The sequence below is a fragment of the Bombus fervidus genome, chromosome 17, assembly GCF_041682495.2.
Source record: "Bombus fervidus isolate BK054 chromosome 17, iyBomFerv1, whole genome shotgun sequence".
NCBI lineage: Eukaryota > Metazoa > Arthropoda > Insecta > Hymenoptera > Apidae > Bombus > Bombus fervidus.
The window spans coordinates 6447285-6465623 of NC_091533.1; the positions used below are offsets into that span (position 1 = coordinate 6447285).

The following is an 18339-nucleotide window of genomic DNA, read 5'->3' on the forward strand; positions in this document are numbered from 1 at the left end:
AATACCAGAGTGTCGAATGATCGAATGAAAAGGGACGTGGTCCATTTCTGATATTTTTACGAAAGCTTCTCTTGCAGGATCGCTCATTTGCATTAATCATGAACACTTTTTTATTCGACGATGGGTTGTGATTTGTCATTCAATCTCAGTTATCGTTTGAAATTTCCTGCGATTGTCACTGAATAACGAGCACATTCTCCTGTTCTCTGTTCTCTTCTTCTTCCTATACCTCCCTTACACGCACACACCCCCTAGTAAAATTTCATTTTTCGCATCGAGTTTCATTGTACACTACTCTCTTGTAATTCGTTCTTTCAGGTGAAAGAACGTGACCCCGATCCGTCGATGTGGAGCGTCTGCATCTTTTCGTGGTTGCTCTTCTCCCTTTTTCCCCTCTTCGTCGACGGGATATTCTTAATCCAAGCCAATCCCCTTCGATTAGTCGCTTTTCCTCTCTGAATTCCACTCCACGGTCGACTGTTTCGTGCCCTCGAAATGTCTAAGGCTACGGTTACAGTGAATACGCGTTCCGACGAATTATCGTGCCGACAAAATTAATTAGAATTGAAATGTCACGAGTAATTAGCCACGTATACCTATTTCAAGCTGTTTCTTATATTCGTATATCCGAACAATACCAGGTAGCTTAAGTATTCAATTTCAAAGCTGAAGAAATATTTGCAACGAAATTATAAATTCTTTATCTAAGAGGATTCATGAGCGAATTTTTCTCTGAAAACGACGTTGGCACAATTTTTGCTTGGTTGAAAGCAATTGGATTTTAATAATTGAAAGACACACAAATCTTCTCCTTAATGGCTCGATAAATTGGCAATTTATTTCGCGTCAAGATCCCTTCTTTATCCTGTACGAAAACGACATTGAGTCGGACGTTCGAGCAACGAACTGAATTGATGGCAGCTCGACCTAAGTAGAATAGGACCGTGTGTAGCCAGGCATCGCTGTAACCGACTAAGTAGAATAAAACCGCACGTGGTCAGATTAAGAGACTAACAATAAGAGGAACGTACAGACAAGCGGAAGGGGAATCTGTTCCTCACAATTTAGGAAGGAGCAACAGTAGAATAGGTCGCTAGGAAGGCAAACAAACAGTCCCAAATGATAGGTGATTAGGTCGACGGAATGGGACAATAGCTTATCTAACAAGTGAAACGTGACCATGTGGAATCAGACAAGAAGCTTCTAGTAGTATCTGAGCTTCTCTCATTCTGTACGCCTTAGTTAATATCTTCCATAAAATGTCGTCTACGTTAGAAATTATAGAAGAGGAGAAAAATCTTTTCTTGATAAGAAATAACGAGATCACTCAGATACGTCAACGTACATCGAATTTCGAGATTTTGAAATAAGCGAATGAAATTGAATTCGAGCGACACCGACGACAATATTCATACTTTTGGATTATTTTCATCGGTAGGGACGCGTAGAAGTTCCCTAACATCAGTCATCCTGTTTACCTGATTTTTAACAAACAAGCCTGATTGATCGTTTCCTCTGGAAGATAATCTAGTTGACCAATGCTGGAAATGTGCCAACATCGATAATAAATAAAAGTAGCTGGAGAGCAAAATTTCTCCTTTTGCGGTCAGGAGGATGAAGTCTGTTTTCCTACTCGATTGAACCAACAGGCTTCTACGACTGAAAGACTATTCCGCAATATATTGCAATGCATTCTTCGTTACAAGACAGAGTACGAATCTCAGATATATTGTTTGGATTGGTAGCTTTACATTCTTTTAGACGATCATAAAAACAGAGCATACGAAGTTTCGTTAAAATCGTCACATACATTCATTTATATGTATAAAATACGTACGGACGTATAAAGATCGGATTTTATGTAGCGTCGCATGACGATGGAAATGAAGGATCAAGGAATGGAAACTAAATTTCGACCACTCGCGTATAAATTCTGACCCTCGCAGCTATAATCATTGCTGAACCGGTGAATCATCGTATATGGTATAGCGAAATGGCGTCGACCCGATTGCTTTCGACGACCCTCATAAACATGTCGCCACTGGCACGCGGATATATTATGACAGTGAATCGCAGGAAAACAATTTCCGGGTTCTTAAATATTCTAGCGCGAACAATTCGTTCCTCGTGTGGAGTTGCCAGCTTTGAATTCATCACGCTGTGTTTTCTCTTGGAAACGTGCATGTCCTCGCGTCACGTCTCGCCGCGGAGCATAAAGAATTCACGGGTCGCGAAAAACGACGCGCTGAACGGAACAAGAACAAAAGTGCAAGCCCGACGGCCGGCGAAAGAGAGAGAGAGAGAATAAAGCGAGCGTGAGACCAAAGACGCGAAAAGAGGAACTCACCAGCTAGCGCTGGATTAACTTTCCTCAAGCATGAGGTAACTTTGACGTGTATTTAACTTTGATAGGATTCGCCGACGCTTCTGTTCCGCATTAAGTAAGCGCAGAAATTACAAATTCCTCCGGGTGCGTTATTAAACCCTATCCGTCGCGTGACGCGATGTAAATTACAAAAAACCATTGTTCCAACCGCTGACAGGTTTGCTTCCCTGTCCTTAATCTCTCCACTGTTTTGCACAGTACTTGGGTTTCATGCTAAAATTTGAATTTGCTTAGACACCCGGAATTTAATTGTAATCAGTTTACAGTTCTGCGTGTTATTTAAATTCTATTTTAATTTAACGTAAATTTACTGATCTTTTAATTCCCCTTAAACTTCGTGTTCTATTCCCAATAAATATTCGAGTATCTGAAACTCTTTACTCGTGGCGCGTCGCTTCCACAAGTAAATCTCGTCAATATATTAAAGTGGTGGTCACCATCAGTTTGCTATATCATTGGCTGCTTTTTCCTCGGATACAGGTTTCATCCGGTGCACTCTCCTTTCCTTTGTCGATTGCACTCCAGTTCCCACGAACTCTCGCGCGAGGCCTCCTCCCGATCTTTATCCTTTTCGCGTCGTAGATGGCCGATGAAAGCTTGTGCGGTCGAAATCCCCTCTGTACCGTGAGATTTCTCGGAGCGATTGCGCGAGATCAAGCGAGACAGTCTACCCAACCAAGCTTTAATACTACGATTGATCTGATAGATCGAGTGTTAAGTGCACTTGCTACTCGATAAAATTGGCCCACCAAAGTATTTCAACGCTTGTACCAACTTATTTTAAATATACTATATGTGTTGCATATATGTTTTACGTGACGTATGACGTGATACGATTATCATGATCGCATTGGTAAATTTGAAAGAAAATTTTAAGCCGAAAATGTATAGAAAGGTTATAAGATGTTTATTGCAAACATACGTTCTATTCGTGGATCGTGATTAGCTTGAAAGATGTTTCGAAGATGGGTGAACTGTGTCTTCTTCGTTGCTTGCATTGCTTGCAAATACGATGTTATTTATATGCTGTTCGCTTGGACACGAAAGAGTGGAACTTGAAAAGTTGGAACGTTCCAGGGAGAAAAGGTTGTCCGTAAGTATCGTGCATGTAAGAGGGCTCTCGCGATAAGGGTGGCTGCGAGGTTTGCGAAGTTAGAGACTGAGAAGCATACGACTGAGTTGAACAGTAACGTCGGACGAATAAATTCTCGAGTATGAACGAGTAAGGGGAGATTCGCGAGTGATGGATGTAAAGACGTGTATAGCACAGAAAAGCCCCGATCATACTCTCTTAACTTTCATATATATTTATATTTTCGCCAAAGTTTTCTCATTTTTTCCAATTTTTTCAACGTAGTTAAAAAGTTCATACATAGACGGGCTGGTGAAAGTATTGGAACGCTAGTAGAAAGTTTCTACGAATGTACGTATTATACGAAGCAATTTGAAATTTCACTGGCATTGTAATGAAAACAGATTATCGTGATTATGTTGGTAAAATTTGAAGGAAATCTGAAAATGTACGTACGTAGAAGCAATAAAATATGAAATTTAAGTATATATTTCGCAGAAAATATTTAGACGTATGCAAAAATGATAATAATGTTAGAACGTATAGCACGTTACATTTTTAAAGACACATACTTTTTATCTTTCTTTTTATAACATCGCGTGAATGACGTTGTAAAGGGGTTAACGATGCTGAAAATAGACCATGTTACGTTTTCCATAACAAATTACTCTTCCCTCGTTTTCCTCTCGTTTCTACGTCTCCGCTTCGCTAGATATCTCGTCCACAGATGCGAAAGAGTAAAGAGCAAATGTTACGGCAACAACCTGGGGGACGTCGAAGAAAAAAGTATCGAAGAAGAGATATCCTTGCCTGCTGTACGAAATTAGTTCATCTCAAACATTTCGTGCGCTTGAAATTCCGGCTGCGAGATAAACTAGCTCCGCTAGTGGTAAAAAGTTTCGCGGGAAACGACCGTGGATTGGCATTTTCGAGTAACATGCAGTCAGCTAGCTGGCCGAGACGCGACCAGCTGGAATTCCGCGCGTACTCGGTGAACGACTCGCCGGTAAGTTTTAATGACGTCCCAACCTCGGTCTCCCATACCCTCTGGGGAGCTTTTTCAGTCGTATGTTGGCGCTTTGCGGCCTGTTTCGGTCAAACTCCATTGGGATAATGCACAAAGAAATTCGGATTCGCGGCTGGCTCCAGCAATTAACGTACTCACGCCCCTTTATATGACGTTTTTCTACTGTTACGTAAGAGCGTAAGGATTTGTGCGAATTAACGAGTGATCGATAATCGAGCTGGTGTTTATTCGCGAATTGGATGCATGGTGCCACATGGAATTTTAACGTGCGTGACAGGAATATGCGTCGTGTGAAATCTGTAACTCTTCCAGCGGTAAATAGTTTTCGGAAATGTGTAGTGATTCTTGTTAACAATAATAATATAATCTGCCAGTGTTTCAGGGATTATTAGTCTTATATATTATATTCTTCAGGGATTATATTCTTATATATATATATATATCTTTTTTATATCATCGTTAGTGCATGGATTGTTCTTTTATATACTATCATAACATTTATTTTAGCTAATAGAGACACAGTTTAAACTTACAGAGAAGACCGTGATGTTTCTAAGTCCTTCTATCGAGATACACAAAAACTATGATGCTCCAGTCACGAAGCTGCGCATTATTTACTAAATATAACAATTTATTACTATATTATTACATTACATTATATATTATACTACGTCGTATCACTTCTGTTAAAGGTAGATCGTATTGTGTATGTTTCGTAAAACTGCAGCCAAATGAAATTAATTTTCCTTTATCATTTTTTAATCCGATAATTGTGGAAGTTTCCGAGCAAGAAATGCTAAGATATTAAATAATTATCGTAACGTATGTATAAATTGCAGTGGATATACCAACGAGCATAAACATGTCTGTAATCCAATATTCCTACATCATGGTCATGTTCGCCGCACGTCTGACGTTTGTATAGGAATGTGTATAGTGTTTGTCAATTGACTCGTAAGCTGGCTTGTCTGATGCTCATACTCGTGAATGAACTCGAGAGATCTAGTGGTTGTTAGGTATGCAGAGGCTTGTTGATACTCTATTGTGTCTGGATTCCAAAGTGTTGTTTCATCGCATAAACTATTCGAAGAGTTACGTTAACATGTTACGTTCGCATTTGATTTTTAAATAACGTCGAAAAGATCTCAGTGAAAATGGACAAACGGTTAAGCGAAAAGAACAAAGCTATTCGCACGAAGTCACGCAATTACGCTAAGGATGGTCTGTTATATTTTTATGTTCATTACTGACGCATGACAATGAAATTTTTGCCATCTGGTAGCTTCTGTTGAACGTGAACTACGAGTACGGCAGTCTAGATTTCAAATTTTCGATTAGTTTGAGTATCGAAGGTTCGTCGAAGAGGTGGAATTGCTTACCTAGTGGTTCTTATTAGATTCAAAGTGGTCCCATTTCGTGATATTGCAAAGCAAACTCCAGTTCGATCAATCGCTTCGGTATTGTTACCAACCGGGTCGTGTTGGTTTCCGCGGCTACCTACAGGGTGTCTCGTTAAACTTTTTCAACAGTTTATTTGCGGCGAATTGTTTTGATTAAATGTTGTATTTGTAGGCCAATTTTTGTTCTCTCCGCAGTAACAAAATCAATGTTTACTTTGAATTCTTCCTGTTATTTTCATAGAGGATTATATTAATCGTTCAATAATTATGATCGTGTATCTTATCGGAGAAATTTAGAGAAAAAAAAAAAAGTAGAACTTTGCTCTTTCGTTGTTTTTTTTTTTTTCCTCCACGAGTTCTATCTACTTTTAAAGTTCCGAACCCTTCTTTTACCACCCTGTAGGCCCAGAGATAAGATGTTTGATGAAATTACAGTGGCGGACAGAGGAAAGTTTAAAAGGTCAGCGGTACTAAAAAGCCAGGTAATTTTATAAAACGAAATTATAATTTATGAAAGCAAGGAATAGACATAATATACATATACTTTGGAATATATAACAAGCAACATAGCAAAAATGTTTACTACAAAAGTTATTATCGTTGATATATAGAAATATCAATTTCAGGCTCTCATTTGTCCGTAACAAATGTTTAATTTATTATTAACTTTCAACAGCGATATCTGTGATTTCGGTTCGTGATAAAAAATACACGTGGTAAAAAATAAATAAAGTGTCCAGTACAAGTATCTCCTTGAATTTCAAGAAAGAGAAAAAGCAAACAAACGTTCGAATAACGATTGCAACGTAGTAGAACGTTTAATTACAGTAATACTTGGTTCCTACCATAAATTTCATTTGCATGGAAAATACGGCCGCGGTAGATTTCCATTCAAACTGATGGAAACCGACGCTTGCGTAATTTCACCATGAAATAATAAAATACTTTGCGTGGTAGAAAATGCACGTGCGTGTTTCGATGCATTTATTCGATCTGCCGATGCTTACAAAACCACCTCTTTCTCCAATCCCCTCTCCTCTATAATAATACGTTTATACAATAAATAATTTCTTCGCACGAATTGCGTTCACGATCGAGTTTCTCAACCAGAAACAAATAAAGCCGAAATAAAATGAAAAAGTTATAACGTAAAAACAATAGTCCTACCAAAAATCACGTTCACCACCGATTATGAGTACAGAGCAAACATTCGTTCTCTTCATATATTTCTATTACATCAATAATTTTCCCAATCAATAATAAATACAGAGTAGATTAAAAAATTTGTAGGTATGGGCGAGGTTGAATTATACCACGCGAATAAATACGAGGTTCGGGTCAATTGTAATTAAACAGAAGATCTTGTTCGGAACAGGATCCGCCCTTTTAATAGAATTTTCATCGCAGTACCATATCTCGGGTATCTTGACGATTTGATCGTTTTCTCAGCGAATCGCTACGATCTTTTCCGGATAGAAGGAGCAACGCGAGAAACCCTGTGCTCCTCTGTGTGGAGACGATCGGAAACGGGGGAATCGCGGCCAAAGGAAGAGAATAAGGGTGAAAGGTGACCCAGTTCGAGAAGGGTGGCCGGGTTGAGTTTGGTGTCACTGCTTCCTGGCCCGGCATGACCCGGATTTACCTGCTCTGCACCCTCTCCTACCTTGCGTTTCTCTCCCTTTTCTCGTCCTTTAACAACCCCTTTCTCCCCTCGTCCTTCCTCTTTCTCCTTCTATCGCTTTTCCCTTGCTTCCTTCCTTCCCTGATCATCGAGTTATGTATCCACGTACGAGATGGATCTGATAACCTAATAACCACGGTAATACAGCGTATCGCGGCGAAAGGATATCGTTGCTGCGTGTTTCGCGTTTTAGAGATTCTCACGACGTTACTTGAGGTTAAAGGAAAGAAAATAGACGAATGTAAGGTTTGTCGGAGAAGGGTCTGACAAGCATTAAGTTTCATGCGATTTATGGGTTACTTCAAAGGTCTGTTCGATTTCTTGGGATTCTAGGCTTTCTAGAATTTTTATTCTTTCATTCGTTCCGTCGTAGATTTTCTGTATTTTTAAAAATTGGATTGCTTCCGAGATATATTAAAGGGTTAACCTACTTTCGCTCTAACATGTCTGTATCCTTCTCGCTCGAATAATTTTGTAAAAACCGAAACAAGATGGTAATCTAAGTTTATCATAAATAGCAACGTGCGGGTCATGTGACTCGCTATGCACCATGGCACGGTCAATATTTGATATTACTTTCCCATTAAACCAATAAAACGTTCCAACGCGATCTCGAGGATAGAGGAAAATTTCGACATGAATCTGCAAAATTCCAAAGATTTCGCGCTAGTTTCGCCAAGAGTTGAAGGTAAAGGGATCGGGAATCGAAATTGCCTGGAGTGTATCGCAACTGGGAGAATTCTCCGGTCGACGATCTGGAGTTCTCGTGGTAATTGCTCGGTCAACACCGCTACGTTTCCTGGGCAAACAGTCGACAAATATACAGCCGTAGGCGACACGAGGGTACCTCGTGCTTTTGCAATTGAATTTCTTACGGCTGTTTGCTGTTATTACGATCGGTGGGGACAAGCTCGCGGCCACACAGTTTCCCATTAACTGGAAGAATAAACGTTGGGTAGGTACACGCTGTTCTACCTTGACCTGAGCTTGACCGGTGAAAGAATACGTACGTCGGGTCTCGTTTCGTCAGGTGTCACGTTCACGAATGGTTGGTAATTGCGAGCGAGCTTTTTCATCGAAAATTATTGCAGCACGGAGATAATCGAGTTACCGCAATTTTTTCTTTAGTCCATTTATTTTGTTTTTGCAGAATTTTCTTTAAAGGCATTGCGAGCTACGTGGTCTGTTTCAGAAGTAACGAGATTCTGTCCATAAAAGCTTCCCTAGATTACATTTTTAAGAATCAAAGCGATTGTCTTCGAGTTCCCAATGGCGTGAGATTGATGATTGATGAGTTTTAATTTTGCGGACTAAAAACAAGTCATTAGGTAAATACATTTTCTTATTGTCTAGCTGTTACTTTCAAATACGAGAAATCCTTTTCGGAGGTGGATTCTATCACAGCATGGAAGTTTAAGAATTACTATTCAATGATAACAGTCGTTTAAGATTCAAAGGTGAATCGGTGAACAATAAATTACTCGTACTTCAAGTTACTCGTTATATCACCGCGCAATAATTCTAGAACAGCCTCTGGAATTTTCCTGAAGGATTAATTATACCGAGACACAATGTCGATTCTCATGGATAAATCTTCTTCGTTATGAATACAGTAATAAAACAAGGCGAGATCTCATCGATTTGTGCGAAACAATGGAAGCTCTTTAAAGTGGTTCGTGATTTTACTACGTTGAAGAACCAATCGTGATTTATTCGCAATCGATAATCGGTATTAACGACTGATATTATGGTTGAGTTATCACAATCGTTAGGCGATAGTTAAGGAAAGAGACCAAAGTTTTGTTAGCTCGTACGATTTAATCGCATTAACCACGTATAGCGGACAAACGGAGTTTGGAACTCCTATGAATAAATGACCAAAGTCGGGCTCGAAAATATGAGAACGTAAGAGGAAGCTCAATCGATGTAGGACGCGATGTAGCGTTGCGGGCTTTCAGTGGTCTGCTTCTGCGAGAAATTTGTAAGCACAGGTAAATCGATGTCGCGCGAAGTGAAACTAGTCGCGATTAATTTCTTGTCTAAGAAAAATATAAACAAGTTACCATTTCGACATGAAGAAGTTGTGTCTTTGTCTTTCACAGGGGAATAATTTTAAAGTTTAATATCCTGTCAAAGAAAAAAAAAAAAAAAAGAAAGAAAAATGTGTTTCTTGTTATTCTTATTACACGGTACTTTTCTTATTTTCCATAAGGTAAAAAAAACAAAAACAAATAACAATCGATAAAGTGACATCGTCAGTGATGCACATAGGATTACAATAGCTTCGCCGAGTTTCCAAGTAAATCAGAAAGCCAACAAGAAGGAACTTTTCTAATTATTCTAAAGGACTAGAGAATTAGTAGGAAAAAATGGAGAAATCATCAATGAATTGTTTTGTTCTGATAGTTTAACGTAGCGGCATTACGTGGGTATGCACGTATCAGTAAAAAAACTGACTAAAAATGAAACATCAAACGGTGAAGCTTAATTGCTAGATACCGGAGAAGAGATTAATTAATTGATAGCGACCTGATGGAATCTATAATCGAGCGAAGTTTCCGCGAAGTCTGGCGTTGTGATTTCAGCGAACATCTGTTCGTTAGGAAATGTGAATTATAACTAAAGTGACTGGAATCTTGACGAAGATGAAATCTAATATGCGCGTTTTTTCACGAAATTCGTGTAATTCATTTTGAAGTTCTTTTCTTTCTCGCGTTAAAGTAATTCGATTCGAATTATACCGAATGGTTTACAAAAGCGGGAATTCGACAAATATTACAGGAATAACGAGAGAATTCACAGGAATCACGGGAATTTTAGCTTCGTAGAAATCAAAAATTATCGTTCGAGATAATTACTTTTTTTCATTACAACGAATAGGATATGTTAAAAAGCAACTAAATAAACGAACACAAACGAATATTTTCTGCTTCTTTCGCGTCTTTAATATCTTTCTCTTAACGAAGTATCGCGTGATCAGGATTGCAGAAGAGGAACAAATGGTCCTTTACTAATCTTATTTCTCTCGATTAATTCGAATTGTCAGCGTGTCAGCAACATTATCGACGACTTAATCAATAGTCGACATCCACAGCTCCAACATTACGGCGCATCTCAGCTCGCTATAATTAATCCAGTCATGCGCCGCTGGATTTGCCAAAGAAAATCCTCGGAGCACGTCTTGGATTTTCGAGAAATAAATCTTGATCTTCCGGTAAAGTCGTAGGTATTCTTCCTCTTCCTCGATTCCAATTGGTTGGTCCGTGTAACATGATTTGCTTCTTTAATCCTTCGCTGCACATTGCTCGCGAGCACAGTAAATGTTCCGCGTTGTTGACGTCGCGAACTAAATTAATTTCAAGAGATATATTTTTATTAATCTTATCTAATATCAGCCGTGGCTGGAAATGTAAACGGATTTCGGATGAGAAATATTTCTGAAATTGAAATTGAACGAAATTTTCAAAGGAGCTGCGAATTAAAGCGATGAAAAAAGAAATTGTCGCTGATTATAGAAGAGAGAGGTCTCGGCTTTCCTTTAGAATCTACTTAATTCGAGTTTTATCGCAAGGACGGCAACGTAATCGAGATGCATATCGCTCTGCTCGTAAAGTGTAATACCACGGCGAGCTGTAATAACTTTTTATTTTGCCGGCACGAACACCGATATTGCTTCCTATCCGTGAAACACAAGATTGAAGGCACCTCGATTACGTTTAACCGCTTCTTCCGCGATTTTATTTGAATATCGTTACATATTTATTAATCATCGGCTATAAATGACATTTATGCGATATAAAATTAAAATAACTTTAGCCATATTTATGTCGAAATGTGTCAGACTATAAATTTACATGCTACATCCCACGCTACGTGTATTCTATTTTTCGTAATAAAATGCATACAGCGGAGCAAGGTGGGTTGCCTGCGTTCAGGCAGTTTCAGCGCGCAATTAAATTATTTATAACTCGAAAAATAAGACCAAACCAACATGTTTGTACATGAACTCTTTCGTTATCCTCGTATCTAACATTTGGGATGTTATATAGCTACATACGTATATTTGAAAATGTAAACATTAAAAAATTTGAATATTTGAATGCTTGAAAATCTGAATACTTGGATATTAAAATATTTGAAAATTTAAATAGTGGTATCCCCTGTTTGTCTATGCTAAACTAGTTGACCCAATTTTTCGAACGCCGATCGCGGTTTACCAATTACACGTGATCCAGCCAGTGGCGACGGCGGCGTATCGCGATGCAGAAAGGCCGCGCATTATTCCTCAGGTCGGAAGCCAGATCCATAATGAAAAGCAGGTAACAAAGCGTGGGAAACGCGAATACATCGACAAGACCGATGCCCCACTTTTATACGCGGATTTCCATATACTAATAACAAGACTGCCGAAGCATGCATAACGCAGCCACGTTCGTGGTTGGATGATTTTTCGAAGGAGAGGTTTAGGGAAACGAGGAACATCAGCTGCACGCTCTAAGACCCCTTCTGCTTGCCGAAGGGAACTATATCGCGGAACGGTAGTTGCATTTAAGTTAGCAATAAAAAATATTTTCTCTACCCGTCCATATCGTTCGTTTCTTTCTTTTTTTCTTTGTCGAGAGAAATTAAAATTAAGATCCTTATTCACCATATTACCTTCCATAGGTATTTGAATATTTAAAAATTATTGCACATTATATAAAATATATTTCTCAAGCGAAACTTCTTAATCTAAATTTAATCTCCGATCTTATTTACTTACGTACCGCACGTGCTATAGGAAATTAATTGTTTTTATATAAACATAAAGCGTCCCCAATTCGGTTAATACATAGCGTTTGATTAATAGGAGGTATTTGTCTTGATCGATGGGAAAAAATGAAGGGGTTTAATTTCGAGGTATAAAAAGGGAAGAGTAGATGACCCAGAAGAGAAAGAAAGACTGACCTAGAAAATTTAAGTGATTTAAGATTTTCCCTATATATATATGTATGTATAAGCGTACAGCTGAAAATTCCAATAGTACTAGTTAGCTTTCCGAGTTCTACGTTGACCCGTAACTATTTGTCTGACCATGCACGGTTACTTCCTAGCAGCATGATTGTCTATTTGACTTGCCTAATCATCCTTTACTGAATTCTACCGAGTCCCGTACTGAACAATTCTACTGTAGTGATTTCGCGGCGGCTATCTAACTTTCCTAACTAATTTATCTATCTGCCGTAGCTGCTACAAATGGGAACGCCCTTAGAGAGAAAGGAACTTGAGGAAGAAGTTTTATTTAATTTCAGAGGAAGACACACCGAGAAATGGAGTACTGTTATTATTACGAATTTTTCCTCAAAATATCGTACGAAAGAACAGCGACACAATGGTGAAACGGTTATTTTTCAAGAGACAGAGAAAAGCAATTTCATTTAGTCGCACTTGTAATTAAGTAATGAGAAAACTGTTTGATTGTGTTAGGAACGAGGCGATTATTACATTTGAATTAGCTTTACATTATACCATCTCACAAAGGGATACTGCTAAATTTTATTAATATAATAAATTATTTCTGTAACATTGAAACTAAAATATTATGAAATTTCAAAGAAGATTAGCTACGTTCCTATAAATTACGCAATTTGCATTTTTCTAATCGTGCGACGTACTGTTCTTTCAAACCTGAAATATTTCAATGTAAACTTTGTCCGCTTTTACGATGATTGCAATTTATTTGCAAAATCACATAATTCGTAAACGATTTCCAAATCCAAATCGCACCTCTCGTAAACGATTCTTCGTTTAAATCTACATTTACTTTCATGTTTAAAAAGCCCTATCGTCATAGTTAATACTCTAGTGAACTTCTCCACTTTCCTTTCGTATATTCGATATCGCGGTAGGTATAATCCCGTTGGCAATTAACTTATGCAAAATCTCAGCCGGCCGAATAACGACTCTGTCGATTTTCGGATCGAGCAATCATGGTATTTCGCGTTTAATAAAGCTCCGCTGTGCTTCATGAATTACACAGAGCGAGCGAGCGAGATAGGGAGGGGCGGGGATGAAAAAAGAACAGCTTCAAGCTTAGAACCAGCGCGTTGATTCATCGAGATGATAACGAACGCGCCTCGAGCGCTTCCTAATTAAATTCGACTGTTAATTAGCCGCGTAATTACCCGGAGTTTCGATGCTTGGAGCGCGTCGATCCACCGGAAGCGTTTTCATGTTTCTTCGATGTCGAAAGGATCGACGGAAATACAATTTATCCCATTAATAAATTGCTCCTCGTGATCTTGTCAGCGGCGTTGTTTACCATTCCTTCGAACGATTATTTCGTGGAAACATCGACAACAGAATTCTATCATTAACTTCGATATGACTAGTTAATCCTTCGCACGTAACAATTTCCGGAGCTACTCGAATCGCGGCACGATAATCTGTTGTTTATAACTTTTGCTCCTCTTTGGTTTAATAGGGAACGTTCCTTAGTAAAGTTACAACCACACATGGTAATTAAATGACTGTTGAAAACTTTAGTTAAAGCGGATACTGTAATCAACAGGAAATATTGCTGTTTGTTCTAAAATAGTAAGCTCTCGAGTCAGTTTTAACGAACAACTATTAATTGCAGCGAGAGATTGGAATTTAGTATTCATTTTGTGTATAATATTCAATAAGTTGCTAGGAAACATACTAAAATCTATTAAATGCATCAAAACTAATTACCTGATCCTAATTAGCATCTTCGCGTATAATAACATGATACAATTAGAAGCTACTTGAGAGAAGAAACTTAAGTTACATGGCTGGATTTTACAAGCTACGTTTTATGAAACAAAATGCTGCAAAGGTGATACATGCTTTGGATTAACCGTAGAAAATTGTAGATCGTTAATGTCGGTCGAAAAAATTTAGATATATAGCAGCTCGTTTTCAGCAACACGAAAGAAGCGGATTTAGCTTCGAGTAGGAACGAGCATCCACGTCTCGTGCCGTTTGAATTCTTAATCTGCGCAAAAACAAAGGATCCGGCTAAAGAAGAAACCTGCAACTATTAAACGTTAAAACCTGCTCTAAGAAATTTCTTCTCTGAAGAATTTCTTCAGTCTGAAAATTCTCTCGAACAAAGTAGCGCAGCAATTTAACTTATTCTCTTCGGCACTTCAACGATGTCTTCTATATGCATATACATATATGTTTGCTCGAAAACCAGAAATATATACGTAAATTCGAGAGAACTCGCTGTAGGATTGCGAGACGACGGAAGGAATCCGTGCGATCGGAAGCTGGTTAAGATTTAAATTTAATTTTCGCGCAACGATTTCTTCTCGCCCTCTGGATGCATCTCGTGACAGTACGAGTGTTCATGAAACGGAGTAGGCAACTTCAATCGCTGATATTATATCGTCGTTCCTTTATACGAACTAAGAAATTAATTTCGTCGATTCCCTATGAAAGCTGCCTCCGTTTGATGGTATGAACGTTTTAGAATTCTTCTGGATTGTACGTTCGCAATCCGTAGTCGATATATTTGGATCCACGTACGCACGAAGAACACAGTTCCTATCTTTTATAGAGAAGCAGTTTTAAAATTCGATGTGTTTTTAAGCAGTTCCATATCAAAGCTGTCTCCTTCTAGTTTTTAATTTGGTGATCGATTCGAGTTTTAGGTTTGAATGTTGCGCACTCGAGTTTATTTCAGTCGTTCGTGCTTTATAGCCAGGAACATTTGGCCTAAATACAGTTAGCTAATGGCTATTGTTTCGGATAATTCTTGTAACATAGAGTGTAACGTCGATTATAATTCTAATTTCTCAGTATTTAGGAGCCACGAAACATAAAGCGATTGATTGACAACACAAAGTAATTACAGTTCATTTCCGAACTCGCGTGCATAATGCTGAATTGTGACACGCTTAAACTTTGTTAATTAGATGCTTTTAAAAATTATCAACTAGTTTAACAAAATACAAAAATAATTCATCTAATGAATTAAATGAAATATAGGCTATTAATTATAGAAAGATTAAAAAGGACAGTAATTAAATATAGGGAAAATTTTTTAATTATCGTAAATAGAACCGAATTGGAAGTTCAATTTATTATTGCGTTTGTGTCTCGGTAGAAATTACGAAAATTCTCCGAGAGACAAAAAGAAGGGGATACATAGGCAAGAACAAAACACGTCGAATATTTCAAAAGATGTATAACACGTTCAAAGCCAAAAGTGTTCGTTGGATGAGTTTGAAATCCAGTTTTGTGCGGAAATGGGCTAAGAAACGAGGGCTGGAGACGCCAAGGGGCGAGTAGCCTGTGTAACTCTCTTCTAATCTCTGGAGACAAGGCTGAAAAAAGGTATGTGATACAAGGGGCAGGAGAAAGGTGTATCCTTTCGAATCGACGGCGATACGAAAATTGGATTGTGTCACTAGCGAAGAACGTGCTCGTTTCTCTCACCGACAAGAAAGCCTGCTAGAAACTCGTGTAAACCAGAGGCGAGAGAGAAATGAAATTTACGCGAGAAAAAGAGAAAGGAGCGAACTTGCCTAACTTTTAAAGGATATCTAACGATGTTCCCGACGATTACGATTATACGTGCTGTAGGCATTAAATGATAACGTGGTTTCCTACGTTAACTTTTATATTACGTTTATAAGCATTTATTTAATATATCATAGAAGTAAGTTAGGGTCTTCGATTAAGACACTGTTAAATATAACTCTTTAAGTGTATTGAGATACGTGTAATTTCGTGTGCTACACTAGATTAGCCGCGTAGTAGTAACACACACACATATGAGTATGAATGTGTGGGAGTATATGCGTACACAGCGTCTCGTAAAACAGAAAAACGCAACTGTACCATCGGTAGTGTGGTAAAGAAGGTGGTGAGAGTGCTGAGACGCGTGCAAATGTGTATCGGCGAATATCTTGTAAATCACATATCAAATAAATCTGGAACTATTTTAATATCAATTCTAAGCGCAATCTAAGTATTCCTATACATTTATTTCGGTGATTAAGATTCACAATTTTCAACAAAGCGCTGAATCATATGGTCGCAACTTTCTGTTACAATTTTCACAAGCGACGATGGAAATAGAATTTTGTTTTGTTTCGTGGAAAGAAGGAATAAATATAATGCAGAAAGTATCACGCGTGTTACGTATGACACACATAAAAATGAACTCGTTAAAACTGTAGAAACGGCAGAAGGTAGTCGACGCGAAATTTCTGGCTGGCTCGTCCCGCCGTCGCTGTTGAACGCGAGAATATTTTCGATGAGAATCGTTGCACAGAGGCCTGGAAAACGCGCGATAACGCTTCGACGCGGCGACGAATCCTCCGTTCAAAGACAAATTAACGAAAAAGGGAGGAGGCCCGGAGCATTGTAAAAGGATCGAATCCATTGTTCCGGCGAGGGAGCACGGACAAAGGCGAGAAGAAAGAAAGAAAGCGACTCCTTTCCGGATTCCAGTAAATCACGCTTTTAAATCTCTCTGAATCAAAGCAGCGACTCTTCGGCGAACATCGATGTTTCTCCTTCACGGCCGAGAAAGGGAGAAGCAGAGTTTTCACGGGAATCGAATAATTAACCGAACAGGACAGACGTTCACAAACTTCTCCACAGGGACGATTATCGATTCGTTATATCGTCTGCGACGCTGCCTCGTCGAGAACTTGGACGGCTTCGAAGACGATTATCGTCGAGAACGTCGAATAACGTCGAATTTATGGCAAGAGGCTGCTTTCCTCGAGTAAAGGATAGTCTGACGTTATGCAATTCGACGAAGTTTTAACCGAGGTTAAGATTCTATTTTGTGGTTGTATATGAACGTTCCAATCGTCGCAAAACTTGAAATTTCGTTATATGATTTTATATTCGGTTTTCCGTCCCTTGATAATGTAGGATAAACTAAAATCGAAGATACGCTTCGTTCGCAGTCTGCTTGTGAACTATACAAGATTTCCAAGAGAGAAAGTATTTCTACAAATGGAATAGTTAGAAAATATTTTTCTTTCGATAATTTCATCGAGTGTCTCCAGTGATTCCCACAATATCGTTAAAAACATTATTGATTGCCATTTGAGAAGTATTCTAAAGAAGTCACTCCAAAATCATTTACCATAAATTCCACCCCCGCTTTTCTTTGTACAGACTCCTCTCTTCTTCTACATACTACATAATTCAAAATAGTCGAGTCTTGGCTGGTTCAGGGAATAACCGCAGTTTTTCACAAAGGAATCGTCCTTCCACCTACGAGTTCACCTAATCGGGTTCACGGACGATCGAACATTGTATACCCAGCGTGAAGGGCCAAACGTTGCGCAATGACTTCTATCAGGGACCATTATGTGCTTGTTATTAATGGCAATGCGCCCGTGTGCTGGATAACGCGATCTCGCGAAACACGTAGTGTTGTTCCGGCTGATTATTATCGAACGGCATTAACCAACCTGGATTATCAATGTCAGAGTATTCGTTGAATGATATCGTTTCCAGAGAAATGGCGTTTAGTTCGGCCAATTCGAGATCCGACTCACTGCCACTCGTGGTTTCGATTAATTCCGGTGGTAATCTCTTTAAAAGGGGATTTTGGACGCTTAGGCGGGTTGGTCGTGCTATTTTCCATGATTAACACTAGCAAATTTTTCCGATAAATGGATCGAAGCTCTGCGAGTGAGCGTACGCAGGTATCTGTTAAGCTTTTAAGGGAATTGTAGGGCGTTCGTAGCTGGACCTATGTTCAGAGATTTATGACGTTACTGGCCAACCGATTTAAGC

The 18339-nt window shown here is 38.8% G+C and overlaps 3 protein-coding genes across 5 annotated transcripts in view; 1 reads left to right on the forward strand and 2 right to left on the reverse strand.

Annotated features, from left to right (window-relative positions):
* Positions 1-18339, forward strand: part of LOC139996066 (uncharacterized) — a 108386-nt gene that overhangs the window by 75384 nt on the left and 14663 nt on the right. The window lies entirely within an intron of this gene.
* The window catches only part of LOC139996067 (uncharacterized), a 156346-nt gene that overhangs the window by 52976 nt on the left and 85031 nt on the right, over positions 1-18339 (reverse strand). The window lies entirely within an intron of this gene.
* Positions 11941-18339, reverse strand: part of LOC139996068 (uncharacterized) — a 68980-nt gene continuing 62581 nt past the window's right edge. The window contains exon 3 of the transcript XR_011802123.1: positions 11941-11957. The gene's annotated coding sequence lies outside the window, so the exon portion shown is untranslated. The remainder of the gene's footprint in view (positions 11958-18339) is intronic.